At 48.4% G+C, this 26,221-nt stretch overlaps 1 long non-coding RNA gene across 1 annotated transcript; it reads right to left on the bottom strand.

Moving 5' to 3' along the window:
• Window positions 1-50: 50 nt before the first annotated feature.
• Window positions 51-13,257, bottom strand: LOC135529406 (uncharacterized). Its single transcript, XR_010453695.1, has 3 exons — window positions 13,239-13,257; window positions 10,493-10,624; window positions 51-1,603 (listed from the first exon to the last, which is right to left on the bottom strand). It is a non-coding gene; the product is annotated as an uncharacterized LOC135529406 (long non-coding RNA).
• Between the last annotated feature and the right edge of the window lie 12,964 nt (window positions 13,258-26,221).

Genomic DNA, 26,221 nt, shown 5'->3' with positions numbered 1-26,221 from the left:
TGCTGATGGTCAGTATCCTGATGCTGCTATGGTCAGTATCCTGATGCTGGTGGTGATGCTGCTATGGTCAGTATCCTGATGCTGCTATGGTCAGTATCCTGATGCTGCTATGGTCAGTATCCTGATGCTGGGTGGTGATGCTGCTATGGTCAGTATCCTGATGCTGGGTGGTGATGCTGCTATGGTCAGTATCCTGATGCTGGGTGGTGATGCTGCTATGGTCAGTATCCTGATGCTGCTATGGTCAGTATCCTGATGCTGGGTGGTGATGCTGCTATGGTCAGTATCCTGATGCTGGGTGGTGATGCTGCTATGGTCAGTATCCTGATGCTGCTATGGTCAGTATCCTGATGCTGCTATGGTCAGTATCCTGATGCTGCTATGGTCAGTATCCTGATGCTGGGTGGTGATGCTGCTATGGTCAGTATCTTGATGCTGGGTGGTGATGCTGCTATGGTCAGTATCCTGATGCTGCTATGGTCAGTATCTTGATGCTGGGTGGTGATGCTGCTATGGTCAGTATCCTGATGCTGGGTGGTGATGCTGCTATGGTCAGTATCCTGATGCTGCTATGGTCAGTATCTTGATGCTGGGTGGTGATGCTGCTATGGTCAGTATCCTGATGCTGCTATGGTCAGTATCCTGATGTTGGGTGGTGATGCTGCTATGGTCAGTATCCTGATGCTGCTATGGTCAGTATCCTGATGCTGGGTGGTGATGCTGCTATGGTCAGTATCCTGATGCTGCTATGGTCAGTATCCTGATGCTGCTATGGTCAGTATCCTGATGCTGCTATGGTCAGTATCCTGATGCTGGGTGGTGATGCTGCTATGGTCAGTATCCTGATGCTGGGTGGTGATGCTGCTATGGTCAGTATCCTGATGCTGCTATGGTCAGTATCTTGATGCTGGGTGGTGATGCTGCTATGGTCAGTATCTTGATGCTGGGTGGTGATGCTGCTATGGTCAGTATCCTGATGCTGCTATGGTCAGTATCTTGATGCTGGGTGGTGATGCTGCTATGGTCAGTATCTTGATGCTGGGTGGTGATGCTGCTATGGTCAGTATCCTGATGCTGCTATGGTCAGTATCTTGATGCTGGGTGGTGATGCTGCTATGGTCAGTATCCTGATGCTGCTATGGTCAGTATCATGATGCTGGGTGGTGATGCTGCTATGGTCAGTATCCTGATGCTGGGTGGTGATGCTGCTATGGTCAGTATCCTGATGCTGCTATGGTCAGTATCCTGATGCTGGGTGGTGATGCTGCTATGGTCAGTATCTTGATGCTGTGTAGTGATGCTGGTCAGTAACATGTAGTTTTAGTGTGTTGTAGTGTGTTCTGCTGTTGTGGTTAGTGTCAGTGTGTATATATCTGTTCCAGGCTGAAGGAAGATGTCTCAGAGAGGGAGGCGCCAGAGAGGGAGGCGCCAGGGAGGGAGGCGCCAGGGAGGGAGGCGCCAGGGAGGGAGGCGCCAGGGAGGGAGGCGCCAGAGAGGGAGGAGCCAGGGGGACTACGGGTCAGGAGTTCTCTTCCTCCTCCTGGCTGTACCTCCTCAGCGACGTCAATGCATCCTTCACAGAGTGGAACAAGATGTTCTTTACCTGGGGAGAGGACAGAGAGGAGAGGTCAAACAGGAGGGAGAGACAGAGAGGAGAGGTCAAACAGGAGGGAGAGACAGAGAGGAGAGGCCAAACAGGAGGGAGAGATAGAAAGGAGAGGTCAAACAGGAGGGAGAGGACAGAGAGGAGAGGTCAAACAGGAGGGAGAGGACAGAGAGGAGAGGTCAAACAGGAGGGAGAGACAGAGAGGAGAGGTCAAACAGGAGGGAGAGATAGAAAGGAGAGGTCAAACAGGAGGGAGAGACAGAGAGGAGAGGTCAAACAGGAGGGAGAGATAGAGAGGAGAGGTCAAACAGGAGGGAGAGACAGAGAGGAGAGGTCAAACAGGAGGGAGAGACAGAGAGGAGAGGTCAAACAGGAGGGAGAGATAGAGAGGAGAGGTCAAACAGGAGGGAGAGATAGAAAGGAGAGGTCAAACAGGAGGGAGAGATAGAGAGGAGAGGTTAAACAGGAGGGAGAGATAGAGAGGAGAGGTTAAACAGGAGGGAGAGACAGAGAGAGATGGAGAGAGGGTGAGGACAGAGAGGAGAGAGAGATACTTTAAAAAATATATGTACACCTTTATTGGCCCAATAGTTAAATAAATAAAGTTGCACTTTGCAGAAATTGCTCCTCCATTTCTGGTTGCTAAAACTAAGTTTGTCTAATTTCAGTTTGTGACAAAATGAGATGGTACAATTCTCAAAACCGCTGTGAAATATATTTTCCAGAACCAAGAATATTGGTTACCACTTTACTTGACACCCAGCGTCATAAACTGTTATATATCATATATATGTACCCCTGTCCTGGTTCCCTGTACCCCTGTCCTGGTCCCCTGTACCCCTGTCCTGGTCCCCTGTACCCCTGTCCTGGTCCCCTGTACCCCTGTCCTGGTCCCCTGTACCCCTGTCCTGGTCCCCTGTCCTGTACCCCTGTCCTGGTCCCCTGTACCCCTGTCCTGGTCCCCTGTACCCCTGTCCTGGTCCCCTGTACCCCTGTCCTGGTCCCCTGTACCCCTGTCCTGGTCCCCTGTACCCCTGTCCTGGTCCCCTGTACCCCTGTCCTGGTCCCCTGTCCTGGTCCCCTGTACCCCTGTCCTGGTCCCCTGTACCCTGTCCTGGTCCCCTGTACCCCTGTCCTGGTCCCCTGTACCCCTGTCCTGGTCCCCTGTACCCCTGTCCTGGTCTAATTCAGCTGATGATCGGATGGCTTTTCAACACCGCCTTCTGAATCAGGGTGTGACTATGACCTGAAATCAGAACACCGCCTTCTGAATCAGGGTGTGACTATGACCTGGAAATCAGAACACCGCCTTCTGAATCAGGGTGTGACTATGACCTGAAATCAGAACACCGCCTTCTGAATCAGGGTGTGACTATGACCTGAAATCAGAACACCGCCTTCTGAATCAGGGTGTGACTATGACCTGAAATCAGCGTCTTGGTGTTTGACACTGGGGACCGGACCGTCTTGGTGTTTGACACTGGGGACCGGACCGTCTTGGTGTTTGACACTGGGGACCGGACCGTCTTGGTGTTTGACACTGGGGACCGGACCGGACCGTCTTGGTGTTTGACACTGGGGACCGGACCGTCTTGGTGTTTGACACTGGGACCGGACCGTCTTGGTGTTTGACACTGGGGACCGGACCGTCTTGGTGTTTGACACTGGGGACCGGACCGTCTTGGTGTTTGACACTGGGGACCGGACCGTCTTGGTGTTTGACACTGGGGACCGGACCGTCTTGGTGTTTGACACTGGGGACCGGACCGTCTTGGTGTTTGACACTGGGGACCGGACCGTCTTGGTGTTTGACACTGGGGACCGGACCGTCTTGGTGTTTTGACACTGGGGACCGGACCGTCTTGGTGTTTGACACTGGGGACCGGACCGTCTTGGTGTTTGACACTGGGGACCATACCGTCTTGGTGTTTGACACTGTGGACCATACCGTCTTGGTGTTTGACACTGGGGACCATACCGTCTTGGTTTAGAGATTGACTCTATTTGGGATTACTGGTCATGCTCTGGAGTGGTTTGTGAACAACTTGTCAAATAGAACCCAGTGTGTTAAGGCACATGGTTCGGACACCGTTGAGTTGTGCTCTGTGTGCCTCAAGGATCCATTTTAGGTCCCCTGTTAATTATCTGTATCAACAACACTGTGAGCCATATTGAGACAGCTGTTCATTTTTATGTGGATGACACTGTTCTCCAGTCAGGTGACAGCAGACTGTTCTCCAGTCAGGTGACAGCAGACTGTTCTCCAGTCAGGTGACAGCAGACTGTTCTCCAGTCAGGTGACAGCAGACTGTTCTCCAGTCAGGTGACAGCAGACTGTTCTCCAGTCAGGTGACAGCAGACTGTTCTCCAGTCAGGTGACAGCAGACTGTTCTCCAGTCAGGTGACAGCAGACTGTTCTCCAGTCAGGTGACAGCAGACTGTTCTCCAGTCAGGTGACAGCAGACTGTTCTCCAGTCAGGTGACAGCAGTTTGACTTTGGTTTTTGAAAAAGCTCAAACAGCTTTTACCATCCACCAACAGAATCTGAAGCTTTTACGTTCTGAATGCCTGGTATTTACCAATACTAAACCCTCTGAAAAACCATGTCAATAGTACTAAATGCCTGGTATTTACCCAATACTAAACCCTCTGAAAACCAATAGTACTAAATGCCTGGTATTTACCCAATACTAAACACTGAAAACCATGTCAATAGTACTAAATGCCTGGTATTTACCCAATACTAAACACTCTGAAAACCATGCCATTAGTACTAAATGCCTGGTATTTACCAATATTCTGAAAACCATGTCAATAGTACTAAATGCCTGGTATTTACCAATACTAAACACTCTGAAAACCATGTCAATAGTACTAAATGCCTGGTATTTACCAATACTAAACACTCTGAAAACCATGCCATTAGTACTAAATGCCTGGTATTTACCCAATACTAAACACTCTGAAAACCATGTCAATAGTACTAAATGCCTGGTATTTACCAACACTCTGAAAACCATGTCAATAGTACTAAATGCCTGGTATTTACCCAATACTAAACACTCTGAAAACCATGTCAATAGTACTAAATGCCTGGTATTTACCAATACTAAACACTCTGAAAACCATGTCAATAGTACTAAATGCCTGGTATTTACCCAATACTAAACACTCTGAAAACCATGTCAATAGTACTGAATGCCTGGTATTTACCCAATACTAAACACTCTGAAAACCATGTCAATAGTACTAAATGCCTGGTATTTACCAACACTCTGAAAACCATGTCAATAGTACTAAATGCCTGGTATTTACCCAATACTAAACACTCTGAAAACCATGCCATTAGTACTAAATGCCTGGTATTTACCAATATTCTGAAAACCATGTCAATAGTACTAAATGCCTGGTATTTACCCAATACTAAACACTCTGAAAACCATGTCAATAGTACTAAATGCATGGTATTTACCAATATTCTGAAAACCATGTCAATAGTACTAAATGCCTGGTATTTACCCAATACTAAACACTCTGAAAACCATGCCATTAGTACTAAATGCCTGGTATTTACCAATATTCTGAAAACCATGTCAATAGTACTAAATGCCTGGTATTTACCCAATACTAAACACTCTGAAAACCATGTCAATAGTACTAAATGCCTGGTATTTACCAACACTCTGAAAACCATGTCAATAGTATTAAATGCCTGGTATTTACCAATAATAAACACTCTGAAAACCATGTCAATAGTACTAAATGCATGGTATTTACCAATACTAAACACTCTGAAAACCATGTCAATAGTACTAAATGCCTGGTATTTACCAATACTAAACACTCTGAAAACCATGCCATTAGTACTAAATGCCTGGTATTTACCCAATACTAAACACTCTGAAAACCATGTCAATAGTACTAAATGCCTGGTATTTACCAATATTCTGAAAACCATGTCAATAGTACTAAATGCCTGGTATTTACCCAATACTAAACACTCTGAAAACCATGTCAATAGTACTAAATGCCTGGTATTTACCAATACTAAACACTCTGAAAACCATGTCAATAGTACTAAATGCCTGGTATTTACCAACACTCTGAAAACCATGTCAATAGTACTGAATGCCTGGTATTTACCAATACTAAACACTCTGAAAACCATGTCATTAGTACTAAATGCCTGGTATTTACCCAATACTAAACACTCTGAAAACCATGCCATTAGTACTAAATGCCTGGTATTTACCAATATTCTGAAAACCATGTCAATAGTACTAAATGCCTGGTATTTACCAATACTAAACACTCTGAAAACCATGTCAATAGTACTAAATGCCTGGTATTTACCAATACTAAACACTCTGAAAACCATGCCATTAGTACTAAATGCCTGGTATTTACCCAATACTAAACACTCTGAAAACCATGTCAATAGTACTAAATGCCTGGTATTTACCAATACTAAACACTCTGAAAACCATGTCAATAGTACTAAATGCCTGGTATTTACCAACACTCTGAAAACCATGTCAATAGTACTAAATGCCTGGTATTTACCCAATACTAAACACTCTGAAAACCATGTCAATAGTACTAAATGCCTGGTATTTACCAATACTAAACACTCTGAAAACCATGTCAATAGTACTAAATGCCTGGTATTTACCAATACTAAACACTCTGAAAACCATGTCAATAGTACTAAATGCCTGGTATTTACCAATACTAAACACTCTGAAAACCATGTCAATAGTACTAAATGCCTGGTATTTACCAATACTAAACACTCTGAAAACCATGTCAATAGTACTAAATGCCTGGTATTTACCAATACTAAACACTCTGAAAACCATGCCATTAGTACTAAATGCCTGGTATTTACCCAATACTAAACACTCTGAAAACCATGTCAATAGTACTAAATGCCTGGTATTTACCAATACTAAACACTCTGAAAACCATGTCAATAGTACTGAATGCCTGGTATTTACCCAATACTAAACACTCTGAAAACCATGTCAATAGTACTAAATGCCTGGTATTTACCAACACTCTGAAAACCATGTCAATAGTACTAAATGCCTGGTATTTACCAATACTAAACACTCTGAAAACCATGTCAATAGTACTAAATGCCTGGTATTTACCAATACTAAACACTCTGAAAACCATGTCAATAGTACTAAATGCCTGGTATTTACCAATACTAAACACTCTGAAAACCATGTCAATAGTACTAAATGCCTGGTATTTACCAATACTAAACACTCTGAAAACCATGCCATTAGTACTAAATGCCTGGTATTTACCCAATACTAAACACTCTGAAAACCATGTCAATAGTACTAAATGCCTGGTATTTACCAATACTAAACACTCTGAAAACCATGTCAATAGTACTGAATGCCTGGTATTTACCCAATACTAAACACTCTGAAAACCATGTCAATAGTACTAAATGCCTGGTATTTACCAACACTCTGAAAACCATGTCAATAGTACTAAATGCCTGGTATTTACCCAATACTAAACACTCTGAAAACCATGCCATTAGTACTAAATGCCTGGTATTTACCAATATTCTGAAAACCATGTCAATAGTACTAAATGCCTGGTATTTACCCAATACTAAACACTCTGAAAACCATGTCAATAGTACTAAATGCATGGTATTTACCAATATTCTGAAAACCATGTCAATAGTACTAAATGCCTGGTATTTACCCAATACTAAACACTCTGAAAACCATGCCATTAGTACTAAATGCCTGGTATTTACCAATATTCTGAAAACCATGTCAATAGTACTAAATGCCTGGTATTTACCCAATACTAAACACTCTGAAAACCATGTCAATAGTACTAAATGCCTGGTATTTACCAACACTCTGAAAACCATGTCAATAGTATTAAATGCCTGGTATTTACCCAATAATAAACACTCTGAAAACCATGTCAATAGTACTAAATGCATGGTATTTACCAATACTAAACACTCTGAAAACCATGTCAATAGTACTAAATGCCTGGTATTTACCAATACTAAACACTCTGAAAACCATGCCATTAGTACTAAATGCCTGGTATTTACCCAATACTAAACACTCTGAAAACCATGTCAATAGTACTAAATGCCTGGTATTTACCAATATTCTGAAAACCATGTCAATAGTACTAAATGCCTGGTATTTACCCAATACTAAACACTCTGAAAACCATGTCAATAGTACTAAATGCCTGGTATTTACCAATACTAAACACTCTGAAAACCATGTCAATAGTACTAAATGCCTGGTATTTACCAACACTCTGAAAACCATGTCAATAGTACTGAATGCCTGGTATTTACCAATACTAAACACTCTGAAAACCATGTCATTAGTACTAAATGCCTGGTATTTACCCAATACTAAACACTCTGAAAACCATGCCATTAGTACTAAATGCCTGGTATTTACCAATATTCTGAAAACCATGTCAATAGTACTAAATGCCTGGTATTTACCAATACTAAACACTCTGAAAACCATGTCAATAGTACTAAATGCCTGGTATTTACCAATACTAAACACTCTGAAAACCATGCCATTAGTACTAAATGCCTGGTATTTACCCAATACTAAACACTCTGAAAACCATGTCAATAGTACTAAATGCCTGGTATTTACCAATACTAAACACTCTGAAAACCATGTCAATAGTACTAAATGCCTGGTATTTACCAACACTCTGAAAACCATGTCAATAGTACTAAATGCCTGGTATTTACCAACACTCTGAAAACCATGTCAATAGTACTGAATGCCTGGTATTTACCAATACTAAACACTCTGAAAACCATGTCATTAGTACTAAATGCCTGGTATTTACCAATACTAAACACTCTGAAAACCATGTCATTAGTACTAAATGCCTGGTATTTACCCAATACTAAACATTTACATTTTACATTTACATTTAAGTCATTTAGCAGACGCTCTTATCCAGAGCGACTTACAAATTGGTGAATTCACCTTCTGACATCCAGTGGAACAGCCACTTTACAATAGTGCATCTAAATCATTAAGGGGGGGGGGTGAAGGATTACTTATCCTATCCTAGGTATAAACACTCTGAAAACCATGTCATTAGTACCATGGAAGGACATTGTATAGAGCAGGGCAAAACGTACAGATGTCTGTGAGTTTGGGTGGATGAGAAGTTGAGCTTAACCAGAGAGAACCTTGTCTCTGTATTGAGTTTTATTACAGACACAAAGCCCGTTTCTCCTTCGCTCCCAGAAGAGAGCTCATCCGTTGTACTTGTCTCTGTATTGAGTTTTATTACAGACACAAAGCCCGTTTCTCCTTCGCTCCCAGAAGAGAGCTCATCCGTTGTACTGGTCTCTGTATTGAGTTTTATTACAGACACAAAGCCCGTTTCTCCTTCGCTCCCAGAAGAGAGCTCATCCGTTGTACTTGTCTCTGTTTTTTGTACCGTGGTGATACTATGTCCACCACCTTCAGAAAATATTCAAACCCCTCGACTTATCCACATTTTGTTGTGTTACAGGCCTGAATTCAAAATGGATTCTCACCCATCTACACACAATACCCCATCATGTTACAGTGAAAATATGTTTTTCGGAATTTCTGCAAATGTATTAAAAATGAAATACCGAAATCTCATTTACATAAGTATCCACACCCCTGAGTCAATACTAGAAGTAGAATCACCTTTGGCAGTGATTAGAGCAGAGAGTCTTTCTGGGTTATTCTCTGAGAGCTTTCCAAACCTGATTTATGTAACATTTGACCATTATTCTTTTCAAAATTCTTCAAGCTCTGTCAAATGAGTTGTTGATCATTGTCAGACATCCATTTTCAGGTCTTGCCGTAGATTTAAGTCAAAACTCTAAGTAGGCAAGTCAGGAATATTCAATGTTGTCTTGGTAAACAACTCCAGTGTAGATTTGGCCTTGTGTTTTAGATTATTGTCCTGCTGAAAGGTGGATTCATCTCCCAGTGTCTGGTGGAAAGCAGACAACCAGGTTTTCGCCTGTGCTTAGCTCAATTTCATTTATTTTTTATCCTGAAAAACTCCCTAGTCCTTCCCGATGACAAGCATACCCCTAACATGACGCAGCCACCACAATGCACGGAAATATGAAGAGTGTTAGTGATGTGTTGGATTTGCCCCAAACGTAACACGTTGTATTCAGGACATAAAGTTCATTTCTTCGCAGTATTTCTTTATTGGCTTGTTGCAAACAGGGTGCATGTTTTGGAATATTTGTATTCTGTACAGGCTTCCTTCTTTTCACTCTTTGTATTGTGGAGTAACTACAATGTTGTTGATCCATCCTCAGTTCTCTCCAATCACAGCCATTAAACTCTGTAACTGTTTTAAAGTCACCATTAGCCTCATGGTAAAATCCCTGAGCGGTTTCCTTCTCCAGCAACTGAGTTAGTAGGACGCCTGTATCTTGGTAGTGACTGGGTATATTGATACACCACCCAAATCATTTCACCATGCTCCATGATATACAATGTCTTTTCCATCTACCAATAGGTGCCCTTCTTCCTGAGGCAATGGAAAACCTCCATGGTCTTTGTGGTTGAATCTGTGTTTAAAATTATGAAGTATTATGGAGTATTTTGACACAAAATCTCAATTGAATCAATGTTAAATTCAGGCTGTAACACAACAAAATGTGGAAACGTCAAGGGGTGTGAACCATTTCTGAAGGTCCTGTATGTAGAGAACATTAAAAGGGCATGCTGTGATTCAAACAAAAAGTAGTTCATTTTAAGTCCTAATATGGATGTACCAATGTGACTTTAAAGGGAAACGCATTGAGATGAGAACAGGAGAGGACAGGGTTTGTCACAGCCAACCCACCTGTAGTTTATCTTCGTAGTTGGGCTCTTCTCTGGAGGACCTCAGTTCCTGTGTCAGGTGGAAGGAGTGGAATACATGCTCTGGAGACACAAAGTCATTTATCACCTGGACACAACTGTGAAGGTTCTGCACCTGTCAGAGGGGGAGGGGGAGGGGAGAGGGAGAGAGAAGGGGGAGAGAGAAGGGGAGGGGGAGAGGAGAGAGAGAGGGGGAGAGAGAGAGAGGGGGAGGGGGAGAGGAGAGAGAAGGGGGAGAGGGAGAGAGGGGGAGAGGAGAGAGAAGGGGGAGAGGGAGAGAGAAGGGGGAGAGAGAGAAGGGGAGGGGGAGAGAGAAGGGGGAGAGAGAGAGAAGGGGGAGAGGAGAGAGAAGGGGGAGAGAGAGAAGGGGAGGGGGAGAGGAGAGAGAAGGGGGAGAGAGAGAGAAGGGGAGGGGTTGAGAGAAGGGGGAGAGAGAGAGAAGGGGAGAGGAGAGAGAAGGGGGAGAGAGAGAAGGGGAGGGGGAGAGGAGAGAGAAGGGGGAGAGAGAGAGAAGGGGGGGAGGGGAGAGAGAAGGGGGGAGAGTGAGTTGAAGGGGAGGGGAGAGAGAAGGGGGAGAGAGAGAGATGAGAAAGGGGAGAGAGAGAGAGCCATGGGAGAGGAGAGAGAAGGGGGAGAGAGAGAAGGGGAGGGGAGAGAAGGGGAGGGGGAGAGAAGAGAGAAGGGGGAGAGAGAAGGGGAGGGGAGAGGGAGAGAGAGAAGAGAGAGAGAAGGGGAGAGAAGAGAGAGAAAGGGAGGGGAGAGGGGGGAGAGAAAGGGGGGAGAGAAAGAAGTGGAGAGAGGGAGGGGGAGAGAGAAGGGGTTGAGAGGGAGGGGGAGAGAGAAGGGGGAGAGAGGGAGGGGGAGAGAGAGAAGGGGGAGAGGGAGGGGGAGAGAGAGAAGGGGAGAGAGGGAGGGGAGAGAGTGAAGGGGAGAGAGAGAAGGGGAGAGTTGGATTGAGAACATGTATCACTAGAAGGCAGTGAGTTCCAACAGAACAGAGCAGAGTGGCAGTAGGCTCTCCTCTTATCTGACTAGTTCAATATAACACCGACAAGGCAATCTGGGACAGAGACAGCAGAGTCATGTCTACTGTATCAGTGGTTGTCAGTCCTGGGGAACCCAAGGGGACAGAGACAGCAGAGTCAACCATGTTGTTGTCATGTTGTGTTGTTGCCATGCTGTGTTGCTACCATGTTGTTGTCATGTGTTGTCATGTGTTGTCATTGTCATGTTGTGTTGTGTTGTTGCCATGTGTTGTCATGTGTTGCCATGTGTTGTCATGTTGTGTTGTTGCCATGTTGTGTTTTGGCCATGCTGTGTTGTCATGTTGTGTTGTTGTCGTCATGTTGTGTTGTTGCCATATGTTGTGACCATGTTGTCATGTGTTGTTGTCATGTTGTGTTGCTACCATGTTGTTGCCATGTTGTGTTGTTGCCATGTTGTTGTCATGTTGTGTTATTGCCATGTGTTGCTACCATGTTGTTGTCATGTTGTGTTGTTGTCATGTTGTGTTATTGCCATTTTGTGTTGTTGCTATGTTGTTGTCATGTTGTGTTGCTACCATGTTGTTGCCATGTTATTGTCATGTTGTTGTCGTCATGTTGTGTTGTTGCCATGTTGTTGTCATGTTGTGTTGATGCCATGTTGTGTTGCTACCATGTTGTTGCCATGTGTGTTGTCATGTTGTGTTGTTGCCATGTTGTTGTCATGTTGTGTTGTTGCCATGTTGTTGTCTTAGGTCTTTATGTAGTGTTGTTGCCATGTTGTGTTGTCATGTTGTGTTGTTTCCATGTTGTTGCCATGTTGTGTTGTTGCCATGTTGTTGCCATGTTGTGTTGTTGCCATGTGTTGTTGTCATGTGTTGTTGCCATGTTGTGTTGTTGCCATGTTGTGTTGTTGCCATGTTGTGTTGTTGCCATGTTGTGATGTTGCCATGTTGTTGTCTTAGGTCTTTATGTAGTGTTGTTGCCATGTTGTGTTGTTGCCATGTTGTTGTCTTAGATCTTTATGTAGTGTTGTTGCCATGTTGTGTTGTTGCCATGTTGTGTTGTTGCCATGTTGTGTTGTTGCCATGTTGTTGTCTTAGGTCTTTATGTAGTGTTGTTGCAATGTTGTGTTGTTGTCATGTTGTGTTGTTGTCATGTTGTGTTGTGTTGTTGCCATGTTGTCGTCTTAGGTCTTTATGTAGTGTTGTTGCCATGTTGTGTTGTTGTTGTGTTGTTGCCATGTTGTTGTCTTAGGTCTTTATGTAGTGTGTTGTTGCCATGTTGTGTTGTTGTTGTGTTGTTGCCATGTTGTTGTCTTAGATCTTTATGTAGTGTTGTTGCCATGTTGTGTTGTTGCCATGTTGTGTTGTTGCCATGTTGTGTTGTTGCCATGTTGTGTTGTTGCCATGTTGTGTTGTTGCCATATTGTGTTGTTGCCATGTGTTGTTGCCATGTTGTGTTGTTGCCATGTTGTTGTCTTAGGTCTTTATGTTGTGTTGTTGCCATGTTGTGTTGTTGCCATGTTGTGTTGTTGCCATGTTGTGTTGTTGCCATGTTGTTGTCTTAGGTCTTTATGTTGTGTTGTTGCCATGTTGTGTTGTTGCCATGTTGTGTTGTTGCCATGTTGTTGCCATGTTGTGTTGTTGCCATGTTGTTGTCTTAGGTCTTTATGTAGTGTTGTGTCTCTCGTCGTTCTTAAATAAGTGTTTAATAAAAGGTTCAAACTAAATCTACCAGAGGTACCTGGTGCAGCGCCCCGGCCCGGGATGAGGACCGAGTCCCCCAGGAACTGAACCACGGTCAAGCCCTGCACATCATGCTCCTCCCACAGACGCTGACGCAACTTCCTGCTCAGGTACCGGCCCGGCTCTCTGATTGGGTCGTGCTCTGCTGAAATCTCCGCCCCTGCTCCTTAGCAACCTGCTGACAACACATGAAGAACACACAGCTGAGATTACACACAGAAACTACACAGGAGAGGTTAGACTGATGGGCTAATTCAGACGGACAGACCACAGACAGAGAGCAGCAGATACTATTCAGGTGAAACCTGCATTAGATTAAATATTAGATGAATCTATATTCAACCCTGGAGGAGGACATCGGTAGAACAGACAGTAAACACCACAGGTAATCTATATTCAACCCTGGGTGCTCCGTCATGAAACCTGATGGAGGAGGACATCAGTAGAACAGACAGTAAACACCACAGCTAATCTATATTCAACCCTGGGTGCTCCGTCATGAAACCTGATGGAGGAGGACATCAGTAGAACAGACAGTAAACACCACAGGTAATAGATGTTAACTAAAGAGATGCCCTATAAAATGATGCTGCTTCTCTGTATTAAGGTTATTGACTCAGGACAGCACCAGGTCAGATTCAGGATAGCACAAGGTCAGATTCAGGACAGGACCAGGTCAGATTCAGGACAGAACCAGGTCAGATTCAGGACCAGGTCAGATTCAGGACAGGACCAGGTCAGATTCAGGACAGGACCAGGTCAGATTCAGGACCAGGTCAGATTCAGGACAGGACCAGGTCAGATTCAGGACAGAACAAGGTCAGATTCAGGACGGCACCAGGTCAGATTCAGCACGGGACCAGGTCAGATTCAGGACGGGACCAGGTCAGATTCAGGACGGGACCAGGTCAGATTCAGGACGGGACCAGGTCAGATTCAGGACCAGGTCAGATTCAGGACGGGACCAGGTCAGATTCAGGACCAGGTCAGATTCAGGACAGGACCAGGTCAGATTCAGGAAAGCACAAGGTCAGATTCAGGACGGGACCAGGTCAGATTCAGGACAGGACCAGGTCAGATTCAGGAAAGCACAAGGTCAGATTCAGGACGGGACCAGGTCAGATTCAGGACAGGACCCGGTCAGATTCAGGACAGAACAAGGTCAGATTCAGGACAGCACCAGGTCAGATTCAGGACAGCACCAGGTCAAATTCAGGACAGCACCAGGTCAGATTCAGGACAGGACCCGGTCAGATTCAGGACAGAACAAGGTCAGATTCAGGACAGAACAAGGTCAGATTCAGGACCAGGTCAGATTACGGACAAGGTCAGATTCAGGACGGGACCAGGTCAGATCCAGGTCAGATCCGGGACAGGACCAGGTCCGATTCGGGACAGGACCAGGTCAGATTCGGTAGAGGACCAGGTCAGATTCGGTAGAGGACCAAGTCAGATTCGGGACAGGACAAAGTCAGATTCAGACAAGACCAGGTCAGATTCAGGACAGGACCAGGTCAGATTCAGACAAGACCAGGTCAGATTCAGGACAGGACCAGGTCAGATTCAGACAAGACCAGGTCAGATTCAGGACAGGACCAGGTCAGATTCAGGACAGGACCAGGTCAGATTCAGACAAGACCAGGTCAGATTCAGGACAGGACCAGGTCAGATTCAGACAAGACCAGGTCAGATTCAGACAAGACCAGGTCAGATTCAGACAAGACCAGGTTAGATTCAGGACAGCACCAAGTCAGAATCAGGACAGCACCAGGTCAGATTCAGGACAAGGTCAGATTCAGGACAGCACCAGTTCAGATTCAGGACAGCACCAGGTCAGATTCAGGACAGGACCAGGTCAGATTCAGGACAGGACAGGACCAGTTCAAATTCAGGACAGCACCAAGTCAGATTCAGGACAGCACCAAGTCAGATTCAGGACCAGGTCCGATTCAGGGCAGGTCAGATTCAGGACAGGACCTGGTCAGATTCAGGACAGGACCTGGTCAGATTCAGGACAGGACCAGGTCAGATTCAGGACAGGACCAGGTCAGATTCAGGACAGGACCAGGTCAGATTCAGGACAGGAAAGGTCAGATTCAGGACCAGGTCAGATTCAGGATAGGGCCAGGTCAGATTCAGGACCAGGTCAGAATCAGACAGGACCAGGTCAGATTCAGGATAGCACAAGGTCAGATTCAGGACAGGACCAGGTCAGATTCAGGAAAGCACAAGGTCAGATTCAGGACAGGACCAAGTCAGATTCAGGACAGGTCAGATTCACGACAGGACCAGGTCAGATTCAGGATAGCACCAGGTCAGATTCAGGACATCACCAGGTCAGATTCAGGACAGCACCAGGTCAGCACCAGGTCAGATTCAGGACAGCACCAGGTCAGATTCAGGACAGCACCAGGTCAGATTCAGGACAGGACCCGGTCAGATTCAGGACAGAACAAGGTCAGATTCAGGACCAGGTCAGATTCAGGACAGGACCAGGTCAGATCCAGGACGGGACCAGGTCAGATCCAGGACAGGACCAGGTCTGATTCGGGACAGGACCAGGTCAGATTCGGGAGAGGACCAGGTCAGATTCGGGAGAGGACCAAGTCAGATTCGGGACAGGACAAAGTCAGATTCAGACAAGACCAGGTCAGATTCAGGACAGGACCCGGTCAGATTCAGGACAGAACAAGGTCAGATTCAGGACCAGGTCAAATTACGGACAAGGTCAGATTCAGGACAGGACCAGGTCAGATCCAGGACGGGACCAGGTCAGATCCAGGACAGGACCAGGTCAGATTCGGGAGAGGACCAGGTCAGATTCGGGAGAGGACCAAGTCAGATTCGGGACAGGACAAAGTCAGATTCAGACAAGACCAGGTCAGATTCAGGACAGGACCAGGTCAGATTCAGACAAGACTAGGTCAGATTCAGGACAGGACCAGGTCAGATTCAGACAAGACCAGGTCAGATTCAGGACAGGACCAGGTCAGATTCAGACAAGACCAGGTCAGATTCAGACAAGACCAGGTCAGATTCAGACAAGACCAGGTCAGATTCAGACAAGACCAGGTCAGATTCAGACAAGACCAGGTTAGATTCAGGACAGCACCAGGTCAGAATCAGGACAGCACCAGGTCAGATTCAGGACAAGGTCAGATTCAGGACAGCACCAGTTCAGATTCAGGACAGCACCAGGTCAGATTCAGGACAGGACCAGGTCAGATTCAGGACAGGACAGCACCAGTTCAAATTCAGGACAGCACCAAGTCAGATTCAGGACAGCACCAAGTCAGATTCAGGACCAGGTCCGATTCAGGGCAGGTCAGATTCAGGACAGGACCTGGTCAGATTCAGGACAGGACCTGGTCAGATTCAGGACAGGACCAGGTCAGATTCAGGACAGGACCTGGTCAGATTCAGGACAGGACCTGGTCAGATTCAGGACAGGACCAGGTCAGATTCAGGACAGGACCTGGTCAGATTCAGGACAGGACCTGGTCAGATTCAGGACAGGACCAGGTCAGATTCAGGACCAGGTCAGATTCAGGATAGGGCCAGGTCAGATTCAGGACCAGGTCAGAATCAGACAGGACCAGGTCAGATTCAGGATAGCACAAGGTCAGATTCAGGACAGGACCAGGTCAGATTCAGGAAAGCACAAGGTCAGATTCAGGACAGGACCAAGTCAGATTCAGGACAGGTCAGATTCACGACAGGACCAGGTCAGATTCAGGATAGCACCAGGTCAGATTCAGGACATCACCAGGTCAGATTCAGGACAGCACCAGGTCAGCACCAGGTCAGATTCAGGACAGCACCAGGTCAGATTCAGGACAGCACCAGGTCAGATTCAGGACAGGACCCGGTCAGATTCAGGACAGAACAAGGTCAGATTCAGGACCAGGTCAGATTCAGGACAGGACCAGGTCAGATCCAGGACGGGACCAGGTCAGATCCAGGACAGGACCAGGTCTGATTCGGGACAGGACCAGGTCAGATTCGGGAGAGGACCAGGTCAGATTCGGGAGAGGACCAAGTCAGATTCGGGACAGGACAAAGTCAGATTCAGACAAGACCAGGTCAGATTCAGGACAGGACCCGGTCAGATTCAGGACAGAACAAGGTCAGATTCAGGACCAGGTCAAATTACGGACAAGGTCAGATTCAGGACAGGACCAGGTCAGATCCAGGACGGGACCAGGTCAGATCCAGGACAGGACCAGGTCCGATTCGGGACAGGACCAGGTCAGATTCGGGAGAGGACCAGGTCAGATTCGGGAGAGGACCAAGTCAGATTCGGGACAGGACAAAGTCAGATTCAGACAAGACCAGGTCAGATTCAGGACAGGACCAGGTCAGATTCAGACAAGACTAGGTCAGATTCAGGACAGGACCAGGTCAGATTCAGACAAGACCAGGTCAGATTCAGGACAGGACCAGGTCAGATTCAGACAAGACCAGGTCAGATTCAGACAAGACCAGGTCAGATTCAGACAAGACCAGGTCAGATTCAGACAAGACCAGGTCAGATTCAGACAAGACCAGGTTAGATTCAGGACAGCACCAGGTCAGAATCAGGACAGCACCAGGTCAGATTCAGGACAAGGTCAGATTCAGGACAGCACCAGTTCAGATTCAGGACAGCACCAGGTCAGATTCAGGACAGGACCAGGTCAGATTCAGGACAGGACAGCACCAGTTCAAATTCAGGACAGCACCAAGTCAGATTCAGGACAGCACCAAGTCAGATTCAGGACCAGGTCCGATTCAGGGCAGGTCAGATTCAGGACAGGACCTGGTCAGATTCAGGACAGGACCTGGTCAGATTCAGGACAGGACCAGGTCAGATTCAGGACAGGACCTGGTCAGATTCAGGACAGGACCTGGTCAGATTCAGGACAGGACCAGGTCAGATTCAGGACAGGACCTGGTCAGATTCAGGACAGGACCTGGTCAGATTCAGGACAGGACCAGGTCAGATTCAGGACCAGGTCAGATTCAGGATAGGGCCAGGTCAGATTCAGGACCAGGTCAGAATCAGACAGGACCAGGTCAAATGCAGGACAGGATCATGTTAGATTCAGGACAGCACCAGGTCAGATTCAGGACAGGACCAGGTCAGAATCAAGACATCACCAGGTCAGATTCGGGACAGCACCAGGTCAGAATTGGGACAGCACCAGGTCAGATTCAGGACCAGGTCAGATTCAGACAAGACCAGGTCAGATTCAGGACAGGACCAGGTCAGATTCAGGACAAGACCAGGTCAGATTCAGGACAAGACCAGGTCAGATTCAGGACAGGAAAAGGTCAGATTCAGAACCAGGTCAGATTCAGGATAGGACCAGGTCAGATTCAGGACCAGGTCAGATTCAGACAGGACCAGGTCAGATTCAGGACAGGATCATGTTAGATTCAGGACAGCACCAGGTCAGATTCAGGACAGGACCAGGTCAGATTCAGGACAGAACCAGGTCAGATTCAGGACAGGACCAGGTCAGAATCAGGACAGGACCAGGTCAGATTCAGGACCAGGTCAGATTCAGGGCAGGACCAGGTCAGATTCAGGACAGGAAAAGGTCAGATTCAGGACCAGGTCAGATTCAGGATAGGACCAGGTCAGATTCAGGACCAGGTCAGATTCAGGTCAGAACCAGGACGGGACCAGGTCAGAGACAGGACGGGACCAGGTCAGATTCAGTACGGGACCAGGTCAGATTCAGGACAGAACCAGGTCAGATTCAGGACAGGACCAGGTCAGAATCAGGACAGGACCAGGTCAGATTCAGGACAGGACCAGGTCAGATTCAGGGCAGGACCAGGTCAGATTCAGGACAGGAAAAGGTCAGATTCAGGACCAGGTCAGATTCAGGATAGGACCAGGTCAGATTCAGGACCAGGTCAGATTCAGGTCAGAACCAGGACGGGACCAGGTCAGAGACAGGACGGGACCAGGTCAGATTCAGTACGGGACCAGGTCAGATTCAGTACGGGACCAGGTCAGATTCAGGACGGGACCGGGTCAGATTCAGGACGGGACCGGGTCAGATTCAGGACGGGACAGGGTCAGATTCAGGACGGACCGGGTCAGATTCAGGACGGGACCAGGTCAGATTCAGGACGGGACCAGGTCAGATTCAGGACGGGACCAGGTCAGATTCAGGACGGGACCAGGTCAGATTCAGGACGGGACCAGGTCAGATTCAGGACGGACCAGGTCAGATTCAGGACGGACCAGGTCAGATTCGGGACGGGACCCGGTCAGATTCGACAGGACCAGGTCAGATTCAGGACCAGGTCAGATTCAGGACCAGGTCAGATACAGACAGGAAAAGGTCAGATTCAGGATAGGATCATGTTATATTCAGGACAGCACCAGGTCAGATTCAGGACAGGACCAGGTCAGATTCAGGACAGGACCAGGTCAGATTCAGGACAGGACCAGGTCAGAATCAAGACAGCACCAGGTCAGAAAGACAGCACCAGGTCAGATTCGGGACAGCACCAGGTCAGAATTGGGACAGGACCGGGTCAGATTCAGGACCAGGTCAGATTCAGGACAGGAACAGGTCAGATTCAGGACAAGACCAGGTCAGATTCAGGACAGGACCAGGTCAGATTCAGGACAGGACCAGGTCAGAATCAAGACAGCACCAGGTCAGAATCAAGACAGCACCAGGTCAGATTCAGGACAGGAAAAGGTCAGATTCAGAACCAGGTCAGATTCAGGATAGGACCAGGTCAGATTCAGGACCAGGTCAGAATCAGGACAGGACCAGGTCAGAATCAAGACAGGACCAGGTCAGAATCAAGACAGCACCAGGTCAGAATCGGGACAGCACCAGGTCAGAATCGGGACGGGACCAGGTCAGATTCGGGACGGGACCAGGTCAGATTCAGGACGGGACCAGGTCAGATTCAGGACGGGACCAGGTCAGATTCAGGACGGGACCAGGTCAGATTCAGGACGGGACCAGGTCAGATTCAGGACGGGACCAGGTCAGATTCAGGACGGGACCAGGTCAGATTCAGGACGGGACCAGGTCAGATTCAGGACGGGACAGGGTCAGATTCAGGACGGGACCAGGTCAGATTCAGGACGGGACCAGGTCAGATTCAGGACGGGACCAGGTCAGATTCAGGACGGGACCAGGTCAGATTCAGGACAGCACCAAGTCAGAATCAGGACAGCACCACGTCAGATTCAGGACAAGGTCAGATTCAGGACAGCACCAGTTCAGATTCAGGACAGCACCAGGTCAGATTCAGGACAGGACCAGGTCAGATTCAGGACAGGACAGGACCAGTTCAAATTCAGGACAGCACCAAGTCAGATTCCGGACAGCACCAAGTCAGATTCAGGACCAGGTCCGATTCAGGGCAGGTCAGATTCAGGACAGGACCTGGTCAGATTCAGGACAGGACCTGGTCAGATTCAGGACAGGACCAGGTCAGATTCAGGACAGGACCAGGTCAGATTCAGGACAGGACCAGGTCAGATTCAGGGCAGGACCAGGTCAGATTCAGGACAGGAAAAGGTCAGATTCAGGACCAGGTCAGATTCAGGATAGGGCCAGGTCAGATTCAGGACCAGGTCAGAATCAGACAGGACCAGGTCAAATGCAGGACAGGATCATGTTAGATTCAGGACAGCACCAGGTCAGATTCAGGACAGGACCAGGTCAGAATCAAGACATCACCAGGTCAGATTCGGGACAGCACCAGGTCAGAATCGGGACAGCACCAGGTCAGAATCGGGACAGCACCAGGTCAGATTCAGGACCAGGTCAGATTCAGACAAGACCAGGTCAGATTCAGGACAGGACCAGGTCAGATTCAGGACAGGACCAGGTCAGATTCAGGACAAGACCAGGTCAGATTCAGGACAAGACCAGGTCAGATTCAGGGCAGGACCAGGTCAGATTCAGGACAGGAAAAGGTCAGATTCAGAACCAGGTCAGAATCAGGATAGGACCAGGTCAGATTCAGGACCAGGTCAGATTCAGACAGAACCAGGTCAGATTCAGGACAGGATCATGTTAGATTCAGGACAGCACCAGGTCAGATTCAGGACAGGACCAGGTCAGATCAGGACAGGACCAGGTCAGATTCAGGACAGGACCAGGTCAGATTCAGGACAGAACCAGGTCAGATTCAGGACAGGACCAGGTCAGATTCAGGACAGGACCAGGTCAGATTCAGGACAGGACCAGGTCAGATTCAGGACAGGACCAGGTCAGATTCAGAGCAGGACCAGGTCAGATTCAGGACAGGAAAAGGTCAGATTCAGGACCAGGTCAGATTCAGGATAGGGCCAGGTCAGATCAGGACCAGGTCAGATTCAGGTCAGAACCAGGACGGGACCAGGTCAGAGACAGGACGGGACCAGGTCAGATTCAGTACGGGACCAGGTCAGATTCAGTACGGGACCAGGTCAGATTCAGTACGGGACCAGGTCAGATTCAGGACGGGACCGGGTCAGATTCAGGACGGGACCGGGTCAGATTCAGGACGGGACCGGGTCAGATTCAGGACGGGACAGGGTCAGATTCAGGACGGGACCAGGTCAGATTCAGGACGGGACCAGGTCAGATTCAGGACGGGACCAGGTCAGATTCAGGACGGGACCAGGTCAGATTCAGGACGGGACCAGGTCAGATTCAGGACGGGACCAGGTCAGATTCAGGACGGGACCAGGTCAGATTCAGGACGGGACCAGGTCAGATTCGGGACGGGACCCGGTCAGATTCGGGACAGGACCAGGTCAGATTCAGGACCATGTCAGATTCAGGACCAGGTCAGATACAGACAGGAAAAGGTCAGATTCAGGATAGGATCATGTTATATTCAGGACAGCACCAGGTCAGATTCAGGACAGGACCAGGTCAGATTCAGGACAGGACCAGGTCAGATTCAGGACAGGACCAGGTCAGAATCAAGACAGCACCAGGTCAGAAAGACAGCACCAGGTCAGATTCGGGACAGCACCAGGTCAGAATTGGGACAGGACCGGGTCAGATTCAGGACCAGGTCAGATTCAGGACAGGAACAGGTCAGATTCAGGACAGGACCAGGTCAGATTCAGGACAAGACCAGGTCAGATTCAGGACAAGACCAGGTCAGATTCAGGACAGGACCAGGTCAGATTCAGGACAGGACCAGGTCAGATTCAGGACAGGACCAGGTCAGATTCAGGGCAGGACCAGGTCAGATTCAGGACAGGAAAAGGTCAGATTCAGAACCAGGTCAGATTCAGGATAGGACCAGGTCAGATTCAGGACCAGGTCAGATTCAGGACAGGACCAGGTCAGAATCAAGACAGGACCAGGTCAGAATCAAGACAGCACCAGGTCAGAATCGGGACAGCACCAGGTCAGATTCGGGACAGCACCAGGTCAGAATCGGGACCAGGTCAGATTCAGGATAGGACCAGGTCAGATTCAGGACCAGGTCAGATACAGACAGGAAAAGGTCAGATTCAGGACAGGATCATGTTAGATTCAGGACAGCACCAGGTCAGATTCAGGACAGGACCAGGTCAGATTCAGGACAGGACCAGGTCAGAATCAAGACAGCACCAGGTCAGATTCAGGACGGGACCAGGTCAGATTCAGGACGGGACCAGGTCAGATTCAGGACAGGACCAGGTCAGATTCAGGACGGGACCAGGTCAGATTCAGGACGGGACCAGGTCAGATTCAGGACAGGACCAGGTCAGATTCAGGAGAGGACCAGGTCAGATTCAGGACAGCACCAGGTCAGATTCAGGACAGCACCAGGTCAGATTCAGGACAGGATCATGTTAGATTCAGGACAGCAGCAGGTCAGATTCAGGACAGGACCAGGTCAGATTCAGGACAGGACCAGGTCAGAATCAAGACAGCACCAGGTCAGAATCAAGACAGCACCAGGTCAGAATTGGGACAGGACCAGGTCAGATTCAGGACAGGACCAGGTCAGATTCAGGACAGGACCAGGTCAGATTCAGGACAGGACCAGGTCAGATTCAGGACAAGACCAGGTCAGATTCAGGACAAGACCAGGTCAGATTCAGGACAAGACCAGGTCAGATTCAGGACAGGACCAGGTCAGAATCAAGACAGCACCAGGTCAGATTCAGGACAGCACCAGGTCAGATTCAGGACAGCACCAGGTCAGATTCAGGACAGCACCAGGTCAGATTCAGGACAGCACCAGGTCAGAATCGGGACAGGACAAGGTCAGATTCAGGACAGGATCAGGTTAGATTCAGGAGAGGACCAGGTCAGATTCAGGACAGGACCAGGTCAGATTCAGGACAGCACCAGGTCAGAATCGGGACAGGACAAAGTCAGATTCAGGACAGGATCAGGTTAGATTCAGGACAGGACCAGGTCAGATTCAGGACAAGGTCAGATTCAGGAGAGGACCAGGTCAGATTCAGGACCAGGTCAGATGCAGGACAGGAAAAGGTCAGATTCAGGACCATGTCAGATTCAGGATATGACCAGGACAGGACCAGGTCAGATTCAGGACAGCACCAGGTCAGATTAGGACAGGACCAGGTCAGATTCAGGACAGGACCAGGTCAGAATCAGGACAAGGTCAGATTCAGGACAGGACCAGCTCAGATTTAGGAGAGGACCAGATCAGATTGAGGACAGGACCAGGTCAGATTCTGGACCAGGACAGGACCAGGTCAGAATCAGGACAGGACCAGGTCAGAACCAGGACAGGACCAGGTCAGAATCTGGACCAGGACAGGTCCAGGACAGGACCAGGTCAGATCAGGACCAGGTCAGATTCAGGACAGGACCAGGTCAGAACCAGGAAGGACCAGGTCAGAGACAGGACGGGACCAGGTCAGATTCAGTACGGGACCAGGTCAGATTCAGCACGGGACCAGGTCAGATTCAGCACGGGACCAGGTCAGATTCAGGACAGCAGCAGGTCAGATTCAGGACAGGACCAGGTCAGATTCAGGACAGGACCAGGTCAGAATCAAGACAGCACCAGGTCAGAATCAAGACAGCACCAGGTCAGAATTGGGACAGGACCAGGTCAGATTCAGGACAGGAACAGGTCAGATTCAGGACAGGACCAGGTCAGATTCAGGACAGGACCAGGTCAGATTCAGGACAAGACCAGGTCAGATTCAGGACAAGACCAGGTCAGATTCAGGACAAGACCAGGTCAGATTCAGGACAAGACCAGGTCAGATTCAGGGCAGGACCAGGTCAGATTCAGGACAGGAAAAGGTCAGATTCAGAACCAGGTCAGATTCAGGATAGGACCAGGTCAGATTCAGGACCAGGTCAGATTCAGACAGAACCAGGTCAGATTCAGGACAGGATCATGTTAGATTCAGGACAGCACCAGGTCAGATTCAGGACAGGACCAGGTCAGATCAGGACAGGACCAGGTCAGATTCAGGACAGGACCAGGTCAGATTCAGGACAGAACCAGGTCAGATTCAGGACAGAACCAGGTCAGATTCAGGACAGGACCAGGTCAGATTCAGGACAGGACCAGGTCAGATTCAGGACAGGACCAGGTCAGATTCAGAGCAGGACCAGGTCAGATTCAGGACAGGAAAAGGTCAGATTCAGGACCAGGTCAGATTCAGGATAGGGCCAGGTCAGATCAGGACCAGGTCAGATTCAGGTCAGAACCAGGACGGGACCAGGTCAGAGACAGGACGGGACCAGGTCAGATTCAGTACGGGACCAGGTCAGATTCAGTACGGGACCAGGTCAGATTCAGTACGGGACCAGGTCAGATTCAGGACGGGACCAGGTCAGATTCAGGACGGGACCAGGTCAGATTCAGGACGGGACCGGGTCAGATTCAGGACGGGACAGGGTCAGATTCAGGACGGGACCAGGTCAGATTCAGGACGGGACCAGGTCAGATTCAGGACGGGACCAGGTCAGATTCAGGACGGGACCAGGTCAGATTCAGGACGGGACCAGGTCAGATTCAGGACGGGACCAGGTCAGATTCAGGACGGGACCAGGTCAGATTCAGGACGGGACCAGGTCAGATTCAGGACGGGACCAGGTCAGATTCGGGACGGGACCCGGTCAGATTCGGGACAGGACCAGGTCAGATTCAGGACCATGTCAGATTCAGGACCAGGTCAGATACAGACAGGAAAAGGTCAGATTCAGGATAGGATCATGTTATATTCAGGACAGCACCAGGTCAGATTCAGGACAGGACCAGGTCAGATTCAGGACAGGACCAGGTCAGAATCAAGACAGCACCAGGTCAGAAAGACAGCACCAGGTCAGATTCGGGACAGCACCAGGTCAGAATTGGGACAGGACCGGGTCAGATTCAGGACCAGGTCAGATTCAGGACAGGAACAGGTCAGATTCAGGACAGGACCAGGTCAGATTCAGGACAAGACCAGGTCAGATTCAGGACAAGACCAGGTCAGATTCAGGACAGGACCAGGTCAGATTCAGGACAGGACCAGGTCAGATTCAGGACAGGACCAGGTCAGATTCAGGGCAGGACCAGGTCAGATTCAGGACAGGAAAAGGTCAGATTCAGAACCAGGTCAGATTCAGGATAGGGACCAGGTCAGATTCAGGACCAGGTCAGATTCAGGACAGGACCAGGTCAGAATCAAGACAGGACCAGGTCAGAATCAAGACAGCACCAGGTCAGAATCGGGACAGCACCAGGTCAGATTCGGGACAGCACCAGGTCAGATTCGGGACAGCACCAGGTCAGAATCGGGACCAGGTCAGATTCAGGATAGGACCAGGTCAGATTCAGGACCAGGTCAGATACAGACAGGAAAAGGTCAGATTCAGGACAGGATCATGTTAGATTCAGGACAGCACCAGGTCAGATTCAGGACAGGACCAGGTCAGATTCAGGACAGGACCAGGTCAGAATCAAGACAGCACCAGGTCAGATTCAGGACGGGACCAGGTCAGATTCAGGACGGGACCAGGTCAGATTCAGGACGGGACCAGGTCAGATTCA

Source organism: Oncorhynchus masou, unplaced genomic scaffold, assembly GCF_036934945.1.
Source record: "Oncorhynchus masou masou isolate Uvic2021 unplaced genomic scaffold, UVic_Omas_1.1 unplaced_scaffold_1161, whole genome shotgun sequence".
Classification (NCBI taxonomy): domain Eukaryota; kingdom Metazoa; phylum Chordata; class Actinopteri; order Salmoniformes; family Salmonidae; genus Oncorhynchus; species Oncorhynchus masou.
Note: the sequence above shows the minus strand (reverse complement) of the source record. Positions and strands in the feature narration are given on the sequence as shown.